General features: G+C 34.8%; 1 pseudogene; it reads right to left on the bottom strand.

The window, feature by feature from the left end:
- Nucleotides 1-2,269: 2,269 nt before the first annotated feature.
- Nucleotides 2,270-6,896, bottom strand: LOC122308949 (annotated as a pseudogene).
- Nucleotides 6,897-8,257: the final 1,361 nt, after the last annotated feature.

The raw sequence follows: 8,257 nt of genomic DNA, 5'->3' as shown, positions 1-8,257 counted from the left end.
TACTATTGTAGCTATTGAAGGTAAAGTATGATCATCTAACTCTGTTTTTTTTTTTTTTTCTTTGTTAATAGTTCAAACCAGTTACTGCTAGAAACCATGCTTCACTAATCAAGAGATCAGACACATAAAATTAAGAGAGAAATTTTTCTACTTTCTTACGGAGCAAGAGCAACACTATATATACGGCATGCAGTGACAGTCAAAAATCAACTGAATTCTTTACCTGATCATTCAATTTTGGTCTGTGATCGATGCATCAAATTATTAATCATCAGTTGCTCTTCAACTCTTCTCAACACTAAGTTGACTACTACTTCTCACCTGTAAGTTTTAATAATTTGGAAATGCATTTGTTATAGAATAATTACAACCGTCGTCTTCAAACATGCATTTCCATGTTTTTTTTTTTTGAAAAAAACATGTATTTCCAAATTATTAAACTTAAAAATAAAAAGAGGTTTTATAATTGAATTTGAAGGTATGTGAGAAGCCGGCCGTTTAAATATTAATGGACCGTTGGTTAGATAAGATCGGTGAGGCCCCAATCGTCCATTGGCCCAATGTGCCATCCTATAAAGTGCATGCACGTGTCTACCTTGGTAACATCTTCCTTCTTATTTTTAGATTATTTATAATTTCTCGAGCATGAACTTAGGGGTGAGGGTGTGCACTTCTCGCACCCCGCCCCTGGCATGGGCGGTTGGGGGTGGTTTGGCTCTTCGTATCCAACTCCATATTAGACAGAGTCCCACATTCGAATATCGGTGTTGAATTAGATCCTGGTCTGTTTGCCTCTCTATCCACTGCCCACCCAAGTCAAATAAACAACTGTCACAATTGAAAACACTTAAAAAAATCCAAATTACAAATTACAACAAATTGGGAAAAAAAAATAATCCTAAACTAGTAAACTTAAGCATCCCAAAAAATCACTTCAGCTCATCTCAAATCAATCATTAATGAGACCCATTACTTTTTCAACTTCTTATAAAAGTTAAAAATTATCTCAATCCACTTTATACATTCAAACACATATCTCGACTTATTTATATTTAAACACATCTTAATAGGATATACAAAATATTACTATTTATAGATCAACTTAAATAATTTGAGATTACCATAGCATCCAAATACAGCCTAACATATATGAGTTCAAACTCTACAAAGAATCGCATCCATGGCCGTGGTTCCTTTCGCAAACCCACAGCCATTCATGACCATGGGTTTACATGACCTTTCATCCTTTAAGGAGAAGAAGAAAAAGTGGAGGAGGAGGAGGAGGCGCAGTGGCGAGAGTGAGAGTGAGAGAGAGATAGCGACCGAGAAGGGGGGAGGAGAGAACCAAAGATGAAAGAGAGAGAGAAAAAAGAAAGGGGGCTTAGGTTTAAGTTAATAAACCTAACTCCAAAATGATGTTGTTTTATTAATAAATATATATATTTATATATAATTATAAATATTTTGGATTGTGTTGTAGGGGTGGGTCACGATGCAGGGTATTTTTTGGGGAGGGGGGAGGGACATAGGCCCAGCCCGCCCCCCAACCCCACTACCTTTCAAGGATGCAGGTAGGGCACCCTACCCCCACATCCAACAGCAAAGTAGCCCGTGCTGCCCAGATAGAGTAGAGTGGTGGAGGGCGGGTGGATGTGGTGCGGTGCAGTGCCCCGCTGCCTACCCCTACATGAACTATTACTTCATTCGAATAAATCCTAATTTTTGAAACTTCGAAAAATAAGAAACTGATACAGAAATTTCAAAATGAAGTCTAAGATTATAGGGAATTTAAGTTTACAAGTAAAACGGAGAAAATATGGTAATTTATGGGAGAAAAATTCAATTACATTTTATCCCATTTTTTGTACGTAATACTCCCTTCCCTTATGTATCCATACAAAACATATTTTCTATAGTGATAATTTTTTTTTTTAAAGAATTAAAATAGTGAGATTATATTAATGTATATTAGTTGTACATACGTGCATTAACTCATAAGAAAAATAGTGTGTGGATGCTTCTGCGGCATCATATAATCTGTTGTCGTTCACTTTATGCTTGGAATATTCGGTCTGTATGTATAGCGTTGGTTGTGATCGATCTGTGATAGCCTCCGCATGTACTGTGGCTCTTCAATTAGGATGAGGCTAAGCTCTTCATGAGATTTTTTTTTTTTTTTTTTTTGTCGCAATGAGTTGCAGTCTCGTACACACGGAAGTCACAACCATATATAACTACACTTAACCCCACAAAAAATAAAGAAACGACATCATTAAGAAATATAAGAGGACTGAATCTTATTTTTACTACTAACTTAACCATAATATTCTATTTTAAATTTTAATAATTGTTATATTGATCGATATGCTGTTTTACAGAGCGCGAGTGTGGAATTACAACATTCTTTCTTAAGGATGGATCTCAGCTAGTTAATGAAAGAACTAAAACTATAAAATCAAGTCTTTCGTGATTTTTGTGGATCATGACGCACCCAAAAAACTTCACCCGTTGACATGGGGAGTCACTTGTAGTTACAAGCATCAGTTAAGAGGCCCTTTTGGGTGGGGACATGTTACCTATAAGAGATGTTGTTGTGCCAATTGTAAATACTTGTACCAGAAACCCTGGGAAAGTTCAACAGAGGAGATTAAACTTGCAGTTTAGATGTCAAATAACCATTAGTTATGATTATATAATCAGCATTATATATTAGAACTCACCAAATAGAACAAGAGAAGTCTCCAGAAGTTCCAACTTCTTTGTTTCCCATTTACTTGGATATCGGATAACCTATTCAGAAATCTCAAACAAAATCAGGGCATTTCAACAGAAATAACAAACGAAGTTCGACAGTAACTAACTGTTTCCACCAACCATAGACATAGTCATTTTTGGAGATTGACTGAACTGAACTGAGTTGGACTGAACTAAGTTCAACTAGTTTAGTTTAATTTTAACTTAAGTCTAATATTCAAACACCCAACTCTCAAATCACTAAACTCATCTCAACTTAAAACCTCTTTATACGTGGGACCCACACCCTTTTTCAACTCAACCTCTTTACACATGGGACTTACAACTTTTTTCAACTTCTCATAAATACATCAAAATTCATTTTAACATTCAAATACATCTAAACTCATTTTAGGTGGGCCCCGCAAAACTCACTCCACCATATCAACTTACTACTATTCATAAAAAACTTAACTCATCTCAACTCAGCTTAACATCCAAACGGGGATATGTGACTTTATTAATGCCTGGACAGATGAGACAATCTTTCCACAGGATAGAAGTGATAAATCACAAGTTCGATTATATTATTTACTATTACTAATTGCAATCATCTTAGCAGCTTCACAGCATGCAGCACATCTCTTTTTTACATACACGTATATTATGTCCCATATTTAATCAGAGTATAACTACTGTCATTTATACATACTACCACAATGACATCACAGAGCTACAACGTGCACATTTGAACAGATATTTGGAAACATACAAAGCCCGACCCATTGGCAATTTTTTCAAATGTTTGTTGAGTAACAGATATTCATGGAGTTACAAAATTAAAGAATGTGAAACTTGGGGAGGAGATCAAGAGCCAAAGAAATCTATTAAGCTAAGGGAGACTTGGCTTGCTCATGTTATGGTGTTGGTATGGCACGATATGGATAACTACAAAATAACTGATTTCAATTTAACTACTTCCATTTAAAGGCCAATCAAACTAGAACATTGTGGTTAGGGGGTTTTGTGTTTAGTGAACACTGTGGTTAAGTTGACTGAGCAAAAGTATAAATTTAGTTTATGTGGCATCCAATGACTGGTGATGCTTCAACTACTTTATTTACCCCCAAATTCAGGTAATGAGATGTTTTCTTGTACTCACAAGAAGTATATTTGAAAAGCAAACATATGACAAGCTTTTAGTCTCAAAGTTAAAGCAGCATAGTTAAACATCATAATTTCTCGTACTAAATCTCCTAAGTAAAAGAGTTGGAGACCTACATGGCATTAGTGCATTGCTAACAACTAAAATTAGGACAGTGTTTATGGGATGCAATATCCATAATGAGCTCAGATATGTATGCAAATGATAGGACCTCTTAACTATTTAATATATTACTCCAGATTCTGACTTAATAACTCCATCCTGTCATATAAAAGAAAAACTAATTTTTAAAGGTCACTCTATCTTGTTGCTCTACCCTTTTTTGCTCAATTCTTTTTTCTTTATCTGTTTTTTTCCTTGATTCTTTCAACGTTCAACATTCTTGATTGCTTTTTAAAGTTCTCGATAATAACCAACATTGGTTAGAAAAAAACCTTCTTACCTCTAACATAAAATTGCTCTTAAAAAGACAAGCAAGCCAGAGAAGTATTGTGGTAGAAGATCCAACCATGTAGATTTTTAACAAACCCACTCAACTACGTCTTCAACCTACAACACAACAGGACTAAATATCTAACAATTGAAAACAGATGCGAAGTATATTGTAGCTTGAAAAAAAATATTTAGAATATGGTCAGCTACCTAATTCCCCTAGTATCAGAGAAACAAACCCAACAGCAACAGCGAAAATAGCAATTCTATCAGGATCGTCCTTTGAGATTGACTGAACTGTGCATACAGTTTCAATTATTTGAATCACAGCCTGTAGTAAACAATGCAAATCCATCAATAGAAAATACAAAGGTAGCCACTTGACAAAAATGATATGAGTAATCACTTGCATGTAACACCACTACTACTGTTTGCAATATCATAGAATTAAAGCAAAGAACTATAACACCTCAATTGAATAGCCAAAATTTCTCTCCTAAGGTTTTAAAACATAGAATACCTGAAGTGGTCTAGTCTATATCCAATCTTCCACAAGTCAAACTTAGTGCATCTTGGGTAACACCATTCAAGTTTCTGTGGACTAAATCAAACTATTTTTTTTTTTTTTTTTCTTATGCAACTGAAGTTACAATATGAATCCAATCATCAATCCATCTGTTGACCTAGATCAACCTGTATCCAATTTAGTCAAAGCAACAATCTTTTATTGTCCATGGGAAATGGGTATTAACCTGTTGCCCGCATCAATCAGGAAAGAAAGAAGAAAAATAGTTTAAAATAAAGATTTAACCATCTAGCCAAATAACTGGCAATTGATATAATGCAGGTAACAGAGTTATATAATATTTCTACGTAAAAAAACAAAAACACGCTCAAAGAAATAAAGTCTATAACTAGAAAAACAAAATCCAAAAACTTTTGCTCCTACATCCACCACTTTCAAAAATCAGCTGCACAATTTAAAAAAGAAGGTTCAAAGTTTCTTAGAAATTAGGAGCCACTATCTACATGTATCATATGCATAAACCCTTAATGTATACAGAAAAATAAAACATTATTATAATTGGTAATGGTGTAGAAAGCAAACATTGAGAGGGAGTACTGTACCTGGGTGAAAATCAGAGAGGAGAGACGAGACTTTCCTGAAGCTACCTTCTGATACCCTAAGATCCAAATAAGATTAAAATTTAAATCTAGTTTATTCTTTATTTACATAGAAAAGCTATAGCGAAGAACAATAATGCTCCTCGTTAGAAGCCTTAAGGGTTTGCACAGGATTTACGTGAATCGACGACCATCCGATAGGAAAAATCTTAGCCATCTGTCCCAGAAGGTCTCCCAGAAGCTGATTTTCTCTGCTGCATCGTCTACTTCCAATTTTCTGTCTAGGGTTTCAGACTTTCACTTGATTCTGCTTTGAAACCTTGAGTGGGGTCAGGGTAGAATTTTTTGAAAGATGGAAGCAAACAATTGGTTTTATAAAACTGGATCATCGGATAGTTGTAAATGAAACTTTGACCCCATAATTCTCGGAATTCTACCTTTTACAGTGGCCTCTGCCTCTAATAGATTATTAAATTGCATAAGATAAACATTAGGCCGGAACAAAAATTCATCAAAATCAAACAATTAACATATACAACTGAATGTATAATACCATCCACAATCTAATAAGAGGGGGTTTCAAACATTTAAGACATACATAGTAGCTCTGTAAAAAATTACATTACTTTGAAGAACAAAAGAATAAATTTGACTTTTGACATATATCCGATTCCTCACATAATATTCAGCTAGCAATGTGTGCAACTTAGAGTTGAAAAATATAAGCTGGTGTGTGCTAGAAAAAAACAAAACTTTCTGTGCACAATCTGTCAAACAGGTGGAGCGCAGAAAAACTTCACAACTTTGAAACTCTAGAAGGATCAATGATTTTGGCCTAGTATAACCACAAAATCTGTCAAATAAGCACCTAATTACTCGACAAAGATCGTCAACTCCTGTATCAAAGTTCCACTTAATTTGTCTCAGTGTAATAGCAAGTAAAAAAACTCATCTTTGAAATTCCTATGAGAGAACAAATCGAATACAAGATCAAAATCTGAATTAGCGTTGCAAAAAAACCTGGAGAAATTCAATCTGCTTTTAAAATCTGGGCGATGCTGCAAATAAAGGGAACCAAATCGCTCTTCACGATCTGTTCTCGTCGAGAAAGAAAGAAGAAACAGGTTTTAGGGGATTTACAAGATTTATGCAAGATGTGGAGTCTTTAATGGTATGCTAGTGAAATTATGAAGAAGCAAACGTTGTTCGATATTACAACCACTCGGAGTCAAAAGTTCAATTAAAAAGCAGATAAGCAAATTGTATATCAAGACAAACTACACATGCTAACCTTGTATTTAACAAAAAGTAAATAAAGACACTCGTTTGGATAATGAGATGAGATGATATAATCTATAAATAGCAATGAAATTATTAGAATTCATATATTTTATAGAGTTTTGGGATTGTTTTTGTCCCACATCTACTAAGTATGAGATTGGTTGGTGGTTTATAAACCCTAGGCATGCATCTTTCTCTTGCAAGCTGGTTTTCAAGGTTGAGTTTTATCTAGTAGGTTCATAACAAATGGTATCATAGCCACCCCATGTATGGGCCATGTTGCGACAGTTGCAATCGTACGACATAGGAGGATGATGTCGGCATGGTAGTTTTTGTTCGGGACTAGGAAAGACCTAGCGCACAGCCAGCCTGTGTGAGCATCGGGACCGTCGTGGACGTCAGCTATAGAGCGTGGTGTTTGTTATGATTCCACATCGACCAAGTATGAGATTGGTTGGTGGTTTATAAGGCCCTAGGCACCTTCCCTTGCAAGCCAGTTTTCAAGGGTGAGTTCTACCTAATAGGTTCATAACAAGGATTTGAAAAAGTTGAATTGGTTTTTGTATTTTGTTTGGAAGGTTGTGAAAGTTGCAATGATTGGGAAATGAGTAGATAAAAAAAAATAGAATATTTGAAATTAAAAAGTATTTATGTTTGTGAAATTTAGATATTAAGATAATAAGATGAGATGAGAGTTAAAGAGAAATACACTGCACACAGTTTCAATGAAAAACACCTTAATTTTCATTGATGCATACAATCTATTAAATACACTAGTTATAGAGAATTATTTAAGGCAAGTACAGAAATTATGCTAGACTAATACATAGCTGGTGCTATACATGGAATAATATAATTTACAATGAATGAAAGAATTATAACGGTCAGAAATCATAATCTGATCTTGTGTCTTGGCTTGATCTATAGAATAACTTGGTCCATGGAACATTCCTTAATACGCCCCCGCAAGATTGTGCTGCCATTGGCAAGTCGAAGCTTGTGACGAAGTATTTCAGTACGTTGTCTTGACAGAGGCTTTGTCATCAGGTCTACACGCTGATCCTGAGTACGCACATGCCGCACATGAAGAGCTCCACACTGAACCAAGTCACGAACAAAATGAATGTCAATCTAAATATGTTTCATGCGTGAGTGTTGAACATAGTTGAAGCTAAGATGGGTAGCTCCAAAATTGTCACAGAGAAGAGATGGTGCTGATGTGAGATTGTAACATACGAACCTAGAATAAGACCTTAGATTAATTCAGTTAGAAATTATTTATTTATGTTATTATTTTATTTATTCTTTTTATTAATTACTTATTTATTTATCTTCAGATGCTTATGATTATTTATTTGTTAAATGAGATAATAAACCAGATTAAGTAGAGTTTTAAAGAGGTTTCCTTTATCTTGTATTCTTTGTTTTTATTGGATGGATTTCAAATTCTTTTCAAAAAGATTCTGAGATCAGAACAACACCCAAATCAGATCCTATTTAAACTCCTCCTAAAGACCACGT

Source organism: Carya illinoinensis, chromosome 5, assembly GCF_018687715.1.
Source record: "Carya illinoinensis cultivar Pawnee chromosome 5, C.illinoinensisPawnee_v1, whole genome shotgun sequence".
NCBI classification, from domain to species: domain Eukaryota; kingdom Viridiplantae; phylum Streptophyta; class Magnoliopsida; order Fagales; family Juglandaceae; genus Carya; species Carya illinoinensis.
Note: the sequence above shows the minus strand (reverse complement) of the source record. Positions and strands in the feature narration are given on the sequence as shown.